This window comes from Nycticebus coucang, chromosome 14 (genome assembly GCF_027406575.1).
Source record: "Nycticebus coucang isolate mNycCou1 chromosome 14, mNycCou1.pri, whole genome shotgun sequence".
NCBI classification, from domain to species: domain Eukaryota; kingdom Metazoa; phylum Chordata; class Mammalia; order Primates; family Lorisidae; genus Nycticebus; species Nycticebus coucang.
The window spans coordinates 47,921,764-47,939,740 of NC_069793.1; the positions used below are offsets into that span (position 1 = coordinate 47,921,764).

A 17,977-nucleotide genomic window follows, 5' to 3' on the forward strand; every position below is an offset into this window, starting at 1 on the left:
TTACGTTATCTACAGTGTGGAATGATAGAATCTTATTTTCCACACCTTAAATAATCATCCTTTATTCCTCCTGCCTGACTGCAACTTTGTACCCTTTGACCAACATCTCTCTATTCCTCCCTCTCTCCCATTCTGTTCTCTGCTCCCATGAGTTCAGTTGTCTTAGATGCCACATGTAAGGGTGAACATGTGGGAGTTTGTGTTCTGTACATTTCGGCTTTATTTTAGATAGTCTTTCTGTTGGCCTTGAGATATTCTACAATTGGCCTGAAGTTTTGTTTTTTTTTTAAACTCAGGGAAGACATTGTTTCTGCCTTTTATGGGAATGCATATTGAATTTTTCCAATAACTATGAAGTTCTTTTTTTTTTTAATCTATTGCGTCTATAGGGATGCTCAGAAATTTTCTTCTTTAATCTGTATTATTGGCAGATTTTCTAAACTGTCTAGCATAACTGGGACAAAATGTACTTGCTAATCGATTTTTATTTTATTACATTGTAGAATTAGTTAAGATATAAGGATTTTTCATCTCTGTTCATTATTGAGATTAGTCTATAATTTTCTCTTTTAGTGTCTTTATTTCATTTTGGAGTCAAGAATATCCTAGCTTGATAAAATGAGAATTATATACGTATTAGTATGGAAAGAACTCATGATATTTTTATTCTCCTAGAGCCATTTGCAATTTAAGTTTGAATTCTGAGAAGAATAATATTTTTATCCTTAAAGGATTTTGGAACAGCCATCTAAGATAGCTGGTTTTTTTTTTTTTGTTGTTGTTGTTGTTTTTGGTTGAGGGAGAGTGCAAGGGGAAAGTTGGAGATAGAAGCATTGATGTTGATGTTGCCTTCTCTAAGTTTCTGTCTAGCTGTGCAATTATTTTGGTGATTATCTTTGACTATATTTTGGCAGACCTATGTTGCAATCAATTGGGATTAAGAGAATAGCAGGTTGATGGCATTGATTAAGGAAGATACTGATTATCAGAGAAGGTAAATGAACAGAGAAAATGGATCCTGTACCAAAGTTGGAGCTAAATACTTACTCTGTTCATGAACCAAATGCAATTTGTGAAGATGAAATGGTGGAGCTTCTTCTTCATGCCCCACAATTACTCCATTAGTTGCATTAAGCCATTTATGACATGATTCTTCTGAGTCTCTCCTTGGCCTTAGTTTTAGTCATATTTTTAACTCAATCAAAAACCAAGTCAGGTGTACTGGCTTATGCCTAAAGTCCCAACTACTTGGGATGCTGAGGCAGGATTGATTGCATGAACACAGGAGTTTGAGGCCAGCCTGGGCAACATAGTGAGATCTCCCCTCCAAAAAATAAACAAACAAACAAAACAAACAAAAAATCTGGGGAGGTAAGTGTGGCTCTACATGTAATTTGACCCATGTTTCATCTCTTTTTATCCTTTTAAAAATAGTTCAGCACCAATTTTAGGAAGTCTAATGTTTGGGCTTCCTAAATATCTGACATGATTAGTGATATAATTTCTTTGAAAAGAATATGGTTACTTTTTTTTTTTTGTATTTATCTGTTCTTCTAAATGTCTGATGGTTTAAATGAACACAATTTTTGAGCACATACCATGTACCAGGTATGAATATGCAGAGATGATGTTCTTAGGGAGTCTAATCATTCTTTTTTCATCTTTGTTCTCTATGGCCCTTTCCTTTCGGATATCCAAGTGCTTTTGTTTTTCTTTCTCTTTGCCCTTCTGTCAAAGCAAAGATATTTTTAAAAGGAAATTTTGAGTTAAATCCAACTTGGCTTCCATTGAGAAGAATTAATACAGCTTTTTGAACATGAGCATATTGTTTGTTCAGAACCCAGTGTTAATGAGGGCACAATGCTAGTTGATTCTTATATGGACCTTTTAGCTTTGCTCTGTTCCGTAACTTTGAATCACTGCTTTAATGATTCTTGCTAAAAACCAGGTGAGAGGATTTGGTTGATCGAAACACTAGAAAAATAGTGCAGATTGCATTTTTACCTGGTATCATCCTTATTTATAAAAGGCAAACCATCATTTAGGGCTTTGCTTTAAAACAAAATTATTATTAAAAGAAGTTGTAAAGGAATGTGGAAAAGTGAAATGCACTTACAAAAGAATTTTATCATTTTTTTTTCCTTTTCTCTATTAATTGGGTAATTCTTAAAGATAGTTTTCTCCATGTCATTTAATTTCCTTTTTAGTGGCTTTGGATGCAAGATTGAGCTTTGTTGGCCTTTATTTCTTGATCCTCGGGTGTTAGCGCCAGCTTTGGCAGCCCTCATTGTCAGTGCTGGCTGAAATGAAGGAATGGCTGAAGGCTCCTTTTGGAGCCCCACTTCACTGGTTATTTTAATTGCTCACAGGGATAATTGTTGAGTGGTGCTATAGGATAGTATTTCCCTTGCCACAGGGTTTAGGAATTTTGCCCAGTAATCACTCCTTCTTTTGCTGGATGAGTGTTTGTGAGTGGAAAGACTGGTGGTAACTGGCTCTAGGTATCTTCCTAAAACTGTGTCTAGGGCCCCTGCCAGATTAACTCTGGGAAACTGGTGTAGTCATCAAGAATACTTTCCTCATAGATCTTTGCTTCTTCTGGTCAGAAACAGAATTTGTAGAACTTAAAATTAACTTCTTAATTCTCTTATTCTAAGGCACCGTCTCCTGTAGTATGCTCAGACCAGTGTTCTTTGCTTTCCTTTTGCAGAAAAATATTAGAGGAAAAATAAGGATGTTGAGTAGTAGAGACTGGACTTAAAAATAATTTTTTAAAATGCTTTTTCAGCTATGTCTGCTGTAGTAAAGGACTGTGAAATACTGTTTTCTGAAATTCTGTGGAATGAAATTGTCTATACTACCCGAGATAGAGTAATAAATAAAATTTTGGGTCTAGCATCTGTTATCTCCCCAAACTTAGCTGCTTTTGTGAGTAGAAAGGAGATGTCAGAGACAAAAATGTTTGTGGTTTTCAGGTCTTTTATTAAGATACATACAACTGATTCACAAGTCAGTTCACAAAAATAAATGGTGAACATGTATAAGTTACATTTTAGAATCAGCTTATTAGTTATAATTTTAAAATTACAGATCAGTAGAGATAGGTGTGATGGGGTTGTTTGTTAATTGCTTTTTAAAAGAGTTTTTCTCACTTAATAAAGTAAAAATGTCAACTTTAAGTAGCTATCTAGACAACATTAGTTTAAATGGAACAAAACAGAGGCTTCCGCTAAAGAACTTTGTGAGTCATCAAAATGACCTTGACCTTTTTGCTAAGACTGATTACTTTAAAGGCTCTGATTTTTCTTCATCCTTCCTTTATTCACGACCTTTGCCATGAAACTTTGCAGTACCCTTCCCATCTTGACAGAGCTTTCAGCCCCACCCCTTGACTCTGAGATGAATCATTTAGCTTGCTTTGGCCAATGGGGTGTTAGCAAATGTGACACATGTAGAGGCTTGTAAAAGCACTTGTGCATTTCTGTTCACACTCTTGCTCTTTTCTGTCACTGTGGAAGAACAAGCCTTGGCTAGCCTGTTGGAGGATGAGACATATGGAGCAGAGTTGAATTACACCAGTTGTCACAGCCAAGGCATCCCTAGATGAGCCAGAAGCCAGCCAACCACGAGACATGTTAGTGGGATCAACTAAAACGAGAGAAATGTCCAGCTGACCTGCAAATGCATGAGCTAAATAAATGCTTATTGTTTTAAGCTGCCAAGTTTTGAGGTGGTCAAACCTGCAGAATTCTTATGGCCATAGGTGATTCATAACAACCTTAGATAATCGCTTTTTCAAAAGACTCTACTAGACAGTGTTACTGAGGATCCTGAATGATTGTATTGTTTGTTCTAAATATCTGTTTCATATTTTGTTTTGAGAAATTTCCAGAGCAAGATATGCAGTGGTATTTCTGTGAGATTTGACTTAAAGTGGAATGTATTTTCTCTGTGGGGGAATTCTAGAGCTATTTTTCACAGAGTCTACATATTCACCTAATCTATGATAGACTTATCTATAGCCTTATAAGGCACAGAACCATGTAGTCCATAAAGAAAGGTAAGTCAGAGAAAGAAAATAGGGCAAGTAATTTAGTTAAATTCATCTAATAAGAAATGCATAGGACAATATACACTTTGTTAAGAGCAACTTTTGGCTTAGGAGAGGTAGTAGTGAGTGGAGGCAGTAAAACAGAAGGGATAAACAAGAGGTCTGTTTCTTTAATTCTTTGGAATCAAATAACGGTTGTTTTTTCTAATTTCAGACTCTGTTTAGTATTGCTATGTCATTTAGTTTCTTTTGTGTTAGAAAGATGTCTGCTTTTTGGTGACTGTATAAAGAGTATCTGACTGAGAGTCTTCTGGACAGAGGCAGGGCATTACTTAACAGTTAAGAACATATCTTAAGAGTTATGGCCCTCCATTCATCTGGAGCTGTACTTGGGATGTGAAATGGGGGACCTGTACTTGGTTAATTCATCATATTCCTTGGAAAGGTCCTTATTATTTTGCACAGCAGTGTGGTCACCTGGTGGTAGGTCATTAGCATTTTAGTCTTCTTTTCCTCACAACAATGCACAACATGCTAATTAGAGTATTCTGAAAGCTAAGTAACCTGTTTTAAAATCAGACATTTTAATTTGCAGCTTTAATGGCTGTTTTTATAATAACTGGCTTTATTGGGGGTAAAAGCACTTCTCATGTTCCACTAGCAAGGCAGAGTATAACAGAAGCTGACAAAATTAAAAACCTCATAATGCGACCTTTGCCTGGGATAAAAGGCTGTTTCATAACAATTTCCTTTTGTTCTTTGTTTAAGCTATTACTCTAAAAGGAGCCTCCGATTAATCTAAGTAAATGCATCATTACAGTACTAATCCATGTCCTTCTGTCAGTGTCTGTTTTAATTAAATAAGAAATGCTAGCAGAAAGATATCACGCACAAAGCTGTGATTGGAGAAAGAAGCTCTGGTTGATCAAGGAAAAGATTTAAAAGGGCTTTACTGTTTTGTCCATTTGCATAACTCCAAATGCCACAGAGTTTCAGGTTGAAAAGAAAACTTACAAAAGAGTTTAACACATTTCACTCTTATAGATTTAAAATAATGGGATTTACCAATGAAATTCTAATCATCCAATTTATCACATTAGACATTTCACAGCAAGGAGTGGAACAGCTTAGGGTGTGTCTTTAAAGCTTTTATGCAATATTGTGCTGTATCTGTGAAAACATACCTACCAAATTTGCGTGTGTTTCTTCTTATTTTAGGTGAAACCCAGTTGTGGACATTTAGTCCATAAAGAAAGTTAAGAGTAACCTAAAAGCTTTTTTTCCTTTCTAAAGTGTCTTGCAACTTTTAGTTCAGTTCTGCTTTTTGTTAATGGTTTTCTATTGATAATAATTAGGAATTTAGGTGCTTAATTGGTTGTTAACAATGAAAAGTACATTTAATAAATGCTTATAAAATGAATATTGCTACATTGATACACAGAAATTCTTCTTAGCAGTAGAGTTGCAGAATGCCCATGGTGAGGGCTTTCTCCATACATGGGTCATTATTTGATGTAATGAAAAGAGAAAGTGTGCAACAGTGAGATTGTTAATTAATTTAGCTTAACAAGATGAAGATAAATGAAGCAAAGCACAGATTGAATGAAACAAGAGGTCTTATTTACAATTTAATACATTTTTATATAATGCAAATTTCACTTGGTAACAAACAGACCCCCTACCCCAAAGAAGAAACGTACACCCCTCCCCCACAATTTAATGCTAAAATCTTGGCCTGACTTTACAGAAAACATATACTGTGGCTCCATATAGAAGAGACGTTTACAGTGTGTAAACAGTGCTTTTCTACTGCTAAGAATCCTGCACTAGTTAACCTTTAACTTTGGTGTTTTGTTATTCTCAATATAGACTGGGGATGACCACAAGAATAATTATCTGGAAACCTTTGGGTTTCTTGTTTGCCAGGTTATCCTGAGACATCTTGCTTCAGTTATTTAATAATCATTTTATTTTAATCCTCTTTTTACTAAAGGAAAGAAGCTCAAAGTGGAAAAAGAAAAAAAAAAGCTGTGTGCCTTTTTACTTGTGCTTGAATCTGTAGCAATTGTACAGAATTCTTAAATTAGCATTATTTTTAAAAGTCTTTCTTTCAGAGATTAATGAGCTTTATCCAGTATTTGACCTTTTATCATTCTTGCTTTCTGCTCAGAAGTACTTCCTTCCTTCCTACTGTAGTTAGAAAAGGCTGTCTCTTATCTTATGTTACTGTAGGCAGCGGTAACAGAGCTCTCTACAAATGGTGTTATTATGGTCACTATGTTTTTATCTCAGGGGTCACGAACAAATCCATGCAACTGCTTCTAAAGATTTCAATAAATAGACTTTTTATCCAGACAATCGCCTTTTATGTTACTTTTAAACAAAACTACTAGTCCATCAAGAGTTTCAAAAGAAAACAATTCTACAGAGTGCTGGTATGGCCGCACAGACCAATCATCATGGCACCCATTCTCCAGTCCTTTATTTTTCAAGTCCACAACAATAGGTTGTTGATTCAATGGACAAGACCAGAACAATTAAGTTCTCTGTTTAGCAGCAGTGCAGCATTTTAATGCCCTTCTCTAATAATGGTCTCATTATTGTTATTCTAAGACTGGGCCTCAGGAGGAGGAATATTTGCTGGAGGTACGTCATTATTTTGCAAATTTCGATTAGCTCATCATGTTGTCTGTAGTGTGAAAATCGTAGCTAATTAGGGCAGCCAGTTAGACTACCAGCTTTTGAGCTTATGAGTTAAAAGGTAGCATACTTGATAGGCCAGTGATGTGAAAAAGGTGGTAAAAAGAAGGATTAGAGCAGTTGCCTTAGTAACTCCAACTTCCATCTGTGAGGGAACAATGAACTTGTGTTTCTCCCCCACCTTGGTGTAAAAATTGGTTTTGTTTTGAAAGGACAGGGTTCCTTTTATGACAATCTGGAATTCAGCCCAACGGAGTGTAGTTTTAGTTGTTAGGAGAGACCATTGGGGATAGGAAAGATGAAAGGTCATGGTGAGCTTCAAGGACATGAAAGGTTGTTGTCTCATGTAACAATGGTAGATTGTTTTTGTCTAATATTTCTAGCCAGTCCTTAAGTCAGGTGATGGAACAAATACCTACAGTTTAGTCAGGTGAAACAGGAGCGGGTGGAGGAAGGAAAGAAGAAAAATGGGGTAGGGGAGAGTTTGTGTTTTGTTAAAAAATAAAAGATAACTCCAATTTGCTTTCATTAAATAAAGCGATATTTCTTTGTCACAACCTCCGAGATTCCATTGTGCTTTGGATGGTTTGTCTCTGTGGGTCATCACATCTCTGGGAAGCTCTCCAATGTGTTAGGAAATGTGATTTAAGCTTTCTTCCTGAACTCCTAGGAGGACCAGTGATGTGATACTTAACAATAAATTTAGTTGTTGTAGCTTTCTCACATTACTGGTGTTCTTAAAAGGTTTCCTTCAAATGCACTCTGAATAAAATGGATGATAAATATGAAAGAAATTTGTTTTGCCACTCTACAGGGTTTTATCATAAATTCTATGAGTTCTATCACAGAAAGTTTACAGGAAATTGTTTAGATGTTGCTGCAATAGTAACACAATTTTTTCTCTATGTACATAAGAAAATGCCACTCTTAAAGCTATTGGGAGTTTTATATATAGAAGAGGTGATAGAAAAGGATTGAATACAGTATTTTTTAAACAAAAACCCCTCAAAACCAAATCACCCTCTCTGAGTTTAAAATACTTTTATTTCAGCAAAATGAGTGACTTGTTTTTTCCTTTCATATCGATATTAAAACACTTAGTTAGGGTGGTTGTTGTTGGTGTGTGTATTTATGTTTCAAGAACCAGAGGAAGTGTAGGAATAAGTGAACTTTATCTTTTATAAGCAAAAGACTATCTTTTGAAGATCTGAAAAGCCTTCATATATCTGCTCTTTATTATGTGAAAACAGCTCTTGTGTGATTGAAGCTGGGCTTGGTCCAGGGGTTTGGGGAGAGTTTCAAATCCTCTTTTAATCCTGGGTCTTTGTATTCTTTTTTTAGCCCATCATCCTTATTACTATAGCCTTTCTTCTTTGAGAAGCTATGTTTCTTAATTTATTGTAAATACTGCGTGGACTTGAAATAATAATAACTTCATGAAACGTTAGAACTTAAAGACTTCTGAGATCATCTAGTTCAATTCCTGTATCAGAAAAATAAAAAAAGTGAGACTGGAAATTTGAAATGACTTTCCTAAGGTAACTCAACTAATTAGAGGTAGACAAATAGCTGCCATTTGTTATATTGTTTAAATATAAAATAGCTGATATCGAAGGAAGAATGAAAAAGCCTTATAGGAACGTATTTAACTTGTTTACTGGTCATTTTAGTGGTTCGGAGGAGATGGAATAAAGCTAACATCTGATAGAGGTTGGTATTCAAATAAGATTTTAAAAATAATTACTAAAGCTCCATTTTAAATAAATGGTACGTCCCCCCCCCCGCCCCGTGAGAAACAAAACAAAACAGCAAAAGCAAACAAAAAAAATCCCAGCATAAGTGGGGAGAGATGTACCCTAATGCCTAGGATCCAGAATCAGCAATCTTTTCTTGACCTAGGCATGGTGTGCAGTTCTTTCATATATATTATTATATTTTACAGTTTAAACACTTTTTATTTCTAGGGCAGCAAATTACTTAACTGTCCTGTTTCTTAGTTTTTGTTTCTGTAGAAAAGGAACTGATGTTCCTCAATTTTATTAGATGCTATGAGACATAAAAATTGGTATACTATTGAAAAGTGCAATATTAATTTTGTAGAATATTTTAAGACTACAAATTTGTGCTTTGTCCAAACAGATATTTCAAAGCAAATGTGGACCACAATATTTAGATAAGTATAGATGCCATGGTTTATGTTTGCAAGCATTTGGAAACATAAACTTTGGACTATTTAGAAACTTTGGACTATATTTAATTATAAAAGAGAAAGTAAAATATCCATGATATTATTTTATAATAAACAACTTTCCTCCCTAGTAACATTTTGATGCATTTCATTTCAGTCTTTTCTCTATGTGTATATGAGAAGAAAGAACATGTCTAGCCTGTTCCTCTCTCCTGTGCTGAGAACAGTGCCTGGCTCATAGTAGGTACTTGAAAAAATAGTTGTTGAGCAAATGAAAAAAAAAAATTGCAGAATGGGGCCATGCTATAGATACATTCTTATATTAAAAACGTCATTTTATTGGATTTCCCATTTTTATAGTCTTTGAGAACATTTTAAATCACTATATCATTTACCATTGCATGGCTATACCACAATTTGTTTTACCATTAACTCAGTGATTTACAACTTTTTGTTATAAGACAAAAGTCAATTTATAAGAATATTTTCTATTTATTATTAAAATGGTAAAAAATTAAAACTGTTGCAAAGACCCCTGTGATTATAGTACCTCACCAAAACCCATAAACTTCTTCAGGTCCCTGCTTAAATGTCATCTTGGTAAGATCTACCTTGACTATCCTATTGAAAATTGCAACCCTCCAAACATTCTTCATCTGTCTCATTCTATTCCCTTTGTTTGAAGACCCTTTATCAACTTTACTTACTGTAGTTTGTGTATCTTTTAAACTTATTGGCCTCTTTGCCATTGTCGTAAGTTCTATGATGGCAGAGAGTTTTTGACTATTTTTGTCACTCACATTCCCCAAAGTCTTGAACAATGCCTAGAACATAGTAGGTGCTTAGTAATATTTATTGAATGAGTTTACTTAAGCAAAAAATATGGAAGTGTTTGTTTTTTAAGTCAAAAACAATCCTCTTCTTATCAACCAATTTGTGCACTGGCTAAGTCTTCCACTTCCTCAGTTTTTTTTTTTTTTTTTTTTTAAACAGAACCTCATTATGTTGCCCTTGGTAGAGTGCTGTGGTGTCACAGCTCACAGCAACCTCCAACTCTTGGGCTTAAGTGAGTCTCTTGCCTCAGCCTCCCAAGTAGCTTGGACTACAGGTGCCCGCCACAATGTCTAGCTATTTTTTTGGTTGCCGTTGTCATTGTCATTTAGCAGGCCCGGGCCAGGCTAGAACCCACCAGCCTCAGTGTATGTGTTCAGCACCCTCCTCACTGAGCTACAGTGCCGAGTCCACTTTCTCAGTTTTAATGTGTATACATTATTCAGTTAAATCAAATCATAGCACCTGATTAAATCTTAGGCCAATGTTGGATAAAGTCTAAAGGTCATTCAACAAATACCCTAAGCTTTTGCAACTTGAAATCAGTCTGAATTCTAGCTTTAGGTCGATGGTTTTGAATGAGGAAATGTTACCCGGGTCATTCTAAATGATTCCTTTCCTTATCTAGGAAGTATTTCTGATAAGTTTTAAGGTTTAGGTCTGACCTGGACAAACTCAAATTAATCTGGTTGGGATGATTTTACTTTACTCTGCCCCTAACTGATATTAGTATTATTCGTAAAATTTGCTTAGGAAAGACATTTCACAAACTCCTATTTACTTTTTTCACTGTGCATGGTTTATGCTTTCCATTAAAAATAATATAAAACAACAACAACAAAACACCACTGTATGCCTTTTGTGGATGTGTTAATTATAATCTTTTATATAATAGCAATGTACATAGCTGTAGTAATCCTTTATATGTATTTATATGGTATTTATAGTTTCAAACCTCTTCAATAATTTGAATTATCAGAATAACCCTATGGGAAGCATAAAGACTGATTTATTATATTCATTTTACAAATAAGGTATTGAGGCACAGAAAAGTTAAGAGCCTTAGTCTAGATCAGTGGTTCCAACCTTCCTACTGCTACGACCCTTCCTACTGCCATGATAGTTCCTCATGTTGTGGTCACCCCCAACCATAAAATTATTTTCGTCGCTACTTCATCACTGTAATTTTGCTACTGTTATGAATTGTAATGTAAATATCTGATATGTAGGAGACCCCCAAGGTGTCATGACCCACAGGTTGAGAACTGCTGGTCTAGATCATAAACCTAAACCATGGTAGACAGGCCATGAGAAATCAAAGTCTTCTGAGTTCTAATAGCTCAGTACTCTCTTTTTTTTTTTGTTTATTATTTTCTTTTAGTCATCTTAACCTTTTCTTTATATTAAATTATTATGTTTTTATTGACATTTCTTAATCAATTTTAGAAAAATAAAAACAAATGATTGGAATTGAATTTCAAAAATTTATTTTGCCCTTTCTACTATTCTAGTTTCCAAGGACTTCCCTTTAGCTTTCCATGGTTTTCTTTTTTTCATAGTCATTATTTTTTCCTTGGTTCTGACTATGAACATGGGCTTTTGTAACAATTTGTGAAACCACTGGCTGCAGTGTCTGTCTTTTGACCTTTTTGTTATTTCATATGTCTGGATGTAAATAGGAAAGTCTTGTTATCATAGCAGGTATAGAGCAGACTAGTAAGGATCTAGTAGGATGAGAGCAGCCTTGGAAGAAAGTTAATAGAACAGACAAAATGTATTAGCTCAAATGCTGGACAGTGGACACCAACAATTGTAGCCCATTATAGAAGAGAGGCATAGAACAGGAGATTAAAGCAGACAAAGCAAAAAAGAAAAATATGTATGAGGCAAGTGGTAACAGGGAGAGTTAGGTAGCTAGGCCATAAAAAATACCATAGATACTAAGTGGAGTTTAAACACGGATTTTAGTTTTTGAAAAGTCTGTGTGTGGAAGATTACCAAGCCCATGGAAGGGTCGTGGTCTTAGATGAACTACTGCTCCCAGATACAGAAAAACAAGGTAGAATCTTAGTGACTGGAATAAAGGCAAAAGGTCAAGGTCAAACTAGCAAGAATAAACAATTTTATTCTGAGTTCCCAGGGATTGTGTTGGAGTCTCACTTATATGAGGTCAAAAATAGTCTTTGAGCAAGACTCTCTAACTTTTAAGGTACATAAGAATCACTTGGGTGCTTGGATGTCTAAAGTGGGTGCCAGATGTCTGTATGTTTTACAGCATCCTGGATTATTCTGATGTGTTTATATATCAGTGTTTATATATCACATGTGGAGAAAATTGCCATAAAGCCTGGGATGGCAGTTATTGTAGGATAAGGGACAAAGTGTCTACAACTGTTCAGAGAGGAGGCATTTAGAATTTGAAACACCTTTCTACAAAGAGAAAATGTATCTCTTATGCCCAGAGCTGAGGTGCGTTCATCTGCACGTTAGAAAGCAGTAAACATGGTCTTGGTATTCACTGGGCTATGTGCTATGAACCTGTTAGATTTTCCTCTTCATTTATCTTGTTTCTTGTGTTTATGTCCTGAATGGTTTTATAATATACAACAAAGATTTATACCTTTTAGTATAAAGAGTAAGAGTGATTGTTATTGGGGGGCCTAATCTAAACTGTCTCTCCTTTTTACTTTACTTTTTTTTCTTCATGATCAATTTTCTCCTTTCCTTCCCTCTTTATAAATTGATTACCATGAGTTGGTCAGACTGCTGTAATGCTAAGGGTTAACCAGAAGAGAATTACAAATGAACTATCTAGAAAGTTGATTATTAATCCAGCTAGAGAAGAAATATCCTTTTACTTAGCAAGAATGAGTATTCGAAGAGCTGATAATATTGTTCAGGCAGTGGGGTGGAATGGCAGAGCTTGGTAAGTAAAACAAAACTTGGAATTAATCTTTTATATCCATTTTTTAACGAGCAGAATGTTGATTTATTTAAACAATTAAGTCTAATGTGAATTTACAAGCTGCTGGAACAAACAAAAAAAAACATTTCCGAATGTTGTTAATAAGATTCCTATGTAGGCTATCGGCAGAAGTTAACTGAAAAGTGTTTACATAAGTAGATAAATATATTTAATTTTGAATATTTATAAAAATATTTGATTAGGTTTGTGATTAAGAACAAGGAAATGGGCATGGAGAAATGATTACTAAAACAATGTAAGTTAAACCTCAAGTAATATAAACTGAAGAATCTTGAGTGACAAACTGTTTTTTTTTCCCACAAGAACAGGTTCTGGGTTCTTAAGTATGAAAATATAATTTAAAGTATAATATTCACATAAAGATTCTATAAGATATTCAGATAACAAAAATTGTCATAAGTTCTGATATTTTTGGAGTCCCAGTACTTATTTCATCCTGATGTTTAATTTAAGAATCTTTCTAAAGACAGCTTTTATTGTATTTGTGAATTGGAAGGAGAGAGAAATGAGAGGATCTGTGCTATTTGTACAACGAAAATTAAGTGAAAAGATATGATTTTAATAATGTTCTTTCACCAAAGGCTGCTCCTCCTGTTGTAGAAGAAATTTTGATGTCAATATTCAATTCTTTAAGGGTGAAGTTTTTCATGAATTACTTGATGTTACAAAAATGAGCCTTTTAAATATAATATGGGCCATACTAAATACTGTTGAGGCTTTATGTAATCAGAAATCATTTCAATGTAGCACTGTTGTACTTAGAAGAAGTTAGTAAACATATTAAACTTGCCTTTAAATGCAATTGTGCACCAACACATGCAGGATTTTTTTTACCTGTATATTTATCTATAGTGGCATTAAAAACATCTCAAGTTAACATTTTGTTATTTAATGCTTAAATGAGCACAGAAAAAGTGTCTTCTTCTTCAAAAAAAATTCAGTTGTTGGAAATATACTTTGTATATATGCATGTGTTTGTGTATATGTATTTGTGAATATAGTATATATACATTCGAAATACTAGAGCATTACTTGGCCTTATACACTCAGGGTTTTTTGTTTTGTTTTGTTTTGTTTTTTAGTTTCAATGTTCTGGCTCATATTTAGGACAGGAAATAGTAGACTATAATACTTGAAATAATAAAAATAATAGTTAACATTTATTGAGCTCTTGTATGCTAAATGCTGTGTTTTTTTTTTTCATCTCATTTAATCCTTATATTAATTCTGTGGTTGTTGAAAAGCTCTGAGGATTATAGTGTATGATAGAACAAAAGATCAGGTAATTAAAGAGCCTTTACATCTGATGCTAAAAGTCTAGAGAACAAAGGCACAGGAAACAGAATATTTAAGAGAGGAGACTCCGAAGTTCTATATGCTTACCTTTTTCAAAATTGAGGTGATTTAATGAATCTGGGAAAGAAGAGGGAGAGGAAATGAACCAGTGAATTCTTAGCTTATTAAAATTTCAGTCATACAAAAATATATAATGAATTGCATAATAAATAACTTATTTATAAGAAATAAAACATTAACACCACAGTTGAAGCTTTCCCCAATTTTCTATCTCCTTTCCTTCATGCCAGGGGTAAACACTATCTTGAATAGTGTTTTTCATTTTCATGCTTTTCTTTTTACTCATGTTTAAATTTCATATTCTTTGTATTGTAGGAAAGACTCCACCTACCATTCTTTGGGATGCAAAAAAGACTTTTTCTTGGCTTATTATTACCCTTTAATTAAAAACAAAACAAAACAAAAAGTCTTTAACATAAAAGGCCCTGGCCCCACAAAGTCTAGCCCCTAAGTTGCCAGCCTCAGTCCTTGCCTTTCTCCTCCTCATTCTTTCCGATCCAGCTATTATACTGGTCTACTGTCGGTTTCTTGCTCCTTCCGTGTTTTTTCCCTGTCTGAAGGACTTCACATGATGATGTCTTCCCAACTAGAATGCACTTCTGTCCATTCTTCATCAGAATGATTTCTATTTATTGTTCAGGTCCCTGTTAAAATTCCATTTCTTCAGAGAAAAATTAGCTTAATTCGTCCAATTCAAATCTTGCATTTGAAGATCTTGCATTTTATCCTTTAATTTATTTCATAACAGATGTTGCAGTTTAAAATTGTGTATTTATTTGTGTTATTTTTGTTTAGTGTCCGTCCTTCACTCTGGAGTAGCCTATTTTGTTCCCTGATGTTTTCCTTAGCATGTAGCACACATGGTCTTACACCTCACAGGCATTCAATAACTATTTGTTGTCGTTATCAGAGAGAGGAATGTAGTGTATGAGAAAGGAAAAGAGGGTGATTAAGGGAAAAGATGAAAATTACTTTTATTAAGATAGAGTTTGTTGTTTGTTTTGGATATTGTTTAGATACAATTATGCAACTGGATGCTAACAAAGACTGGGGTTAGGGAGGTGAAGTGATGTTTTTGTTTCTTAATATCTAGCTATAGAACATTTAGCAGCTTTTTTTTTTTTTTTTTTAGTGTTGTTTTTCAGTATAGTCTTTCACTTTTGTTTCTTCAATTGGAGGAATCAGCATTCCTGGATACAAACACTGAGTTTTCAAGCTGTAAACTTATAGAGCAGTCCCAATGGCTATGATCCTATTGTGGGGTCTAAAAATCTGGAAAAAATTTAGGACACAGTTGAGAAAAAAATAACTGGTACTTAGGCAGAGAAAAATCACGGGGCCATTTGTAAGAGTTTTAAAGTAGATAAGTATAAAAAAATGCATATGGTGATAGTTGCTGTAATATTGCTAGGCAGTTTGATTTTTATCTTTTTCCAGGAGAATGTAGAAAAGGTTATAAAGAAAAAAAAAGGAAAAGGAAAATGAAGTCAGTCTGAGAGGAGGGCTGGGGTTTATGAAATGTCAGAATATACTTATGTTGTATTCTATGTAAATCTTTGCTGGCCTTTTGTAATTAAAGTCCAAGGCTAACCCATTATGCTGAAATTTTTTTTCTTGGTGGTAGAAAAGGAGACAAAAACAAAAAAGGATAAAAAAGAGAATTTAATTAAAATGTCTTAGTGTTACAGGGAGGAAATTTGTAGAGTGTCTCACTGTGGTCACAGAAAGCGTCATTATTATTAATAATATTGTACTTTGGTGCCGGCCCCATATGCTGAGAGTGGTGAGTTAAAACCCAGTCTCGGCCAAACTGCAACAACAAAAAAATAGCCGGGCATTGTGGCGGGCGCCTGTAGTCCCAGCTTCTTGGGAGACTGAGGCAAGAGAATCGCGTAAGCCCAAGAGTTAGAGGTTGCTGTGAGCTGTGTGACATCATGGCACTCTACCCAAGGGCCGTACAGTGAGGCTCTGCCTCTACAAAAAAAACAAAAACAAAAAAAACATTTTATACTTCTCAATGAACTTTTTCATATGGTATCTTATGTAAGTCTTATGGTAACCCTGCAAAATAGTTAAAACAGGACTCTTACTATCTTTGTTTCACAGCTAGGAAAACCGGACAGGAGGCAGGATTAAAATCTTTTTTAAAAAAAATTCTTAGGTGTAGCTTTCTAGGCAAGATGAACATTCACCTCAACTTTGCCCCAGCCACCCTTCCCCAAATGGTTTAGATTGGAAGTTATAATTACATTCTTCTAAGGAAAGGATGAATTATGTGGATGTCCATCATAGGTTTTCCAGATTTGAAAATTTTATTTTCTCTTATTTGCTAAAGTTTCAAAGTAGTTAATAGTTTTCAACAAATGTAACTGAGATGCTTAACTACATATAATTAACAAAGATATGTTACGAAGCCTGTTATAAAGAAGACTTATGAAGTTTCATGTCAAGTCATTGTGTATTAAGTCATTGCCTGACAATTTAGGGGTAAAAATAAGGAGAAACAGGTGTAAACTTAAAAGAATGAAATGTAATTTGGAGTATATGAACTGTAGCTCAAATGAGGCCCTGTGATAAAGCAGAGGGTACAAGCTCGTTGGGTAGAAACCCAAGTCAAATGAGTTTAAAAATAGTTCCCATTTTAAAAAGATTTATTAAAAGAAAAAGTGTAGGTTAATGTGTATGTAGCTTATATACACATGTGCAGGCAGGGAGGTATTTATTTTTGAAGATGTTTGTAATGATTATCAAAGGCGGCTATGGCTGCATTAAGGTAAAACCAAATCTTGTTTATTTCAATTGAACAAATAACCTGGTTGCAGAAAAATTTAATTTTCCACACTTTCCTAGGCTATTTCGCAGAAGCTTCTCTTAGATTAAAAGAACAAGGCATGTTTATTCTGAAAAACACAAGTCTTAAGAGAATCGAGCACTGTTCTGAGATGGCTGCAGTGCTGTCATAGGACAAAGTATATATATGGCCCCTGTTGAGGGCCAGACACAAGTTAGTAGGTGAAAGTCCCGGGGATCAGAGTCACAGGAAAACATAAGAAAAAACTTTGTAACAGTTAACATTTGTCTAAAAATGGAAAGGGTTTCTTTGTTGAGGCAGTAAATCCTTGAAAGAATTGAGGAGAAAGATTAAAATATTGTCACACCAAGTTATTTCAATATTAAAGGGCCAAAAAACGTACTTCTCTATTGTAAGAAGGTAAGAAAGAACTTCGTGAAGTCCAGGTTTATTTTCTAGGTTATTCAAGCTCATGAATTAAAAGAAACAGTGTGTTTCTATCTGTAGATACCAATTGATAGCTGGAGTTATCCCAGCTAAGAACTTTAGACTTCACTATATATTCCCAAACCTCAGAAGAATTGGTATAGAGAATGGAAATGTATTTCAAGGGAAAATAAAGAAATCAGGTTGTTTCTCTAAAGGGTTCAGATCTGGAGAATAAGAATTTTAAACTGAGTTAGGAAGAACAGTTTTTAAAAAATGATAATAAATTCATTTACTTAACTTTAAAAAGCTTCTTAACTTCTGTTATACTAAGAAGATAAAGGATCACGTTTTACATACTTTAGGGATTTTCTGTTATTTTAGTTTTCCCTTATTGAGGTAATACTTTCATTAAAATTATTAAAAATGTTACAATTATATAAGTAATAAACAAGATACACTCTTGTTATATAACAGTGCCTGGTATACAGCAAGAAATCATTAAACATTTTTTCATGAATAATTTTTGAAAAAGAGTGAGAGAAAGTTTCCTTAACGTTTCTCCTTATCCTATATTCTATTTCTTTCCCCAAGCATAATTTCTATTTTCAACTTGGTTTATGTCCTTCCAAACTTCTTTCTGTATAA

At 34.3% G+C, this 17,977-nt stretch overlaps 1 protein-coding gene across 14 annotated transcripts in view; it reads left to right on the forward strand.

Moving 5' to 3' along the window:
- Positions 1 to 17,977, forward strand: part of SOX6 (SRY-box transcription factor 6) — a 667,807-nt gene that overhangs the window by 211,795 nt on the left and 438,035 nt on the right. Inside the window, exon 1 of one of the 14 annotated variants that reach the window (XM_053562396.1) lies at positions 12,627 to 12,696. The exons of the other annotated variants lie outside the window; for them this stretch is intronic. The gene's annotated coding sequence lies outside the window, so the exon portion shown is untranslated. Of the gene's footprint in view, positions 1 to 12,626; positions 12,697 to 17,977 lie in introns of those variants that run through there. 14 annotated transcript variants of the gene reach the window in all.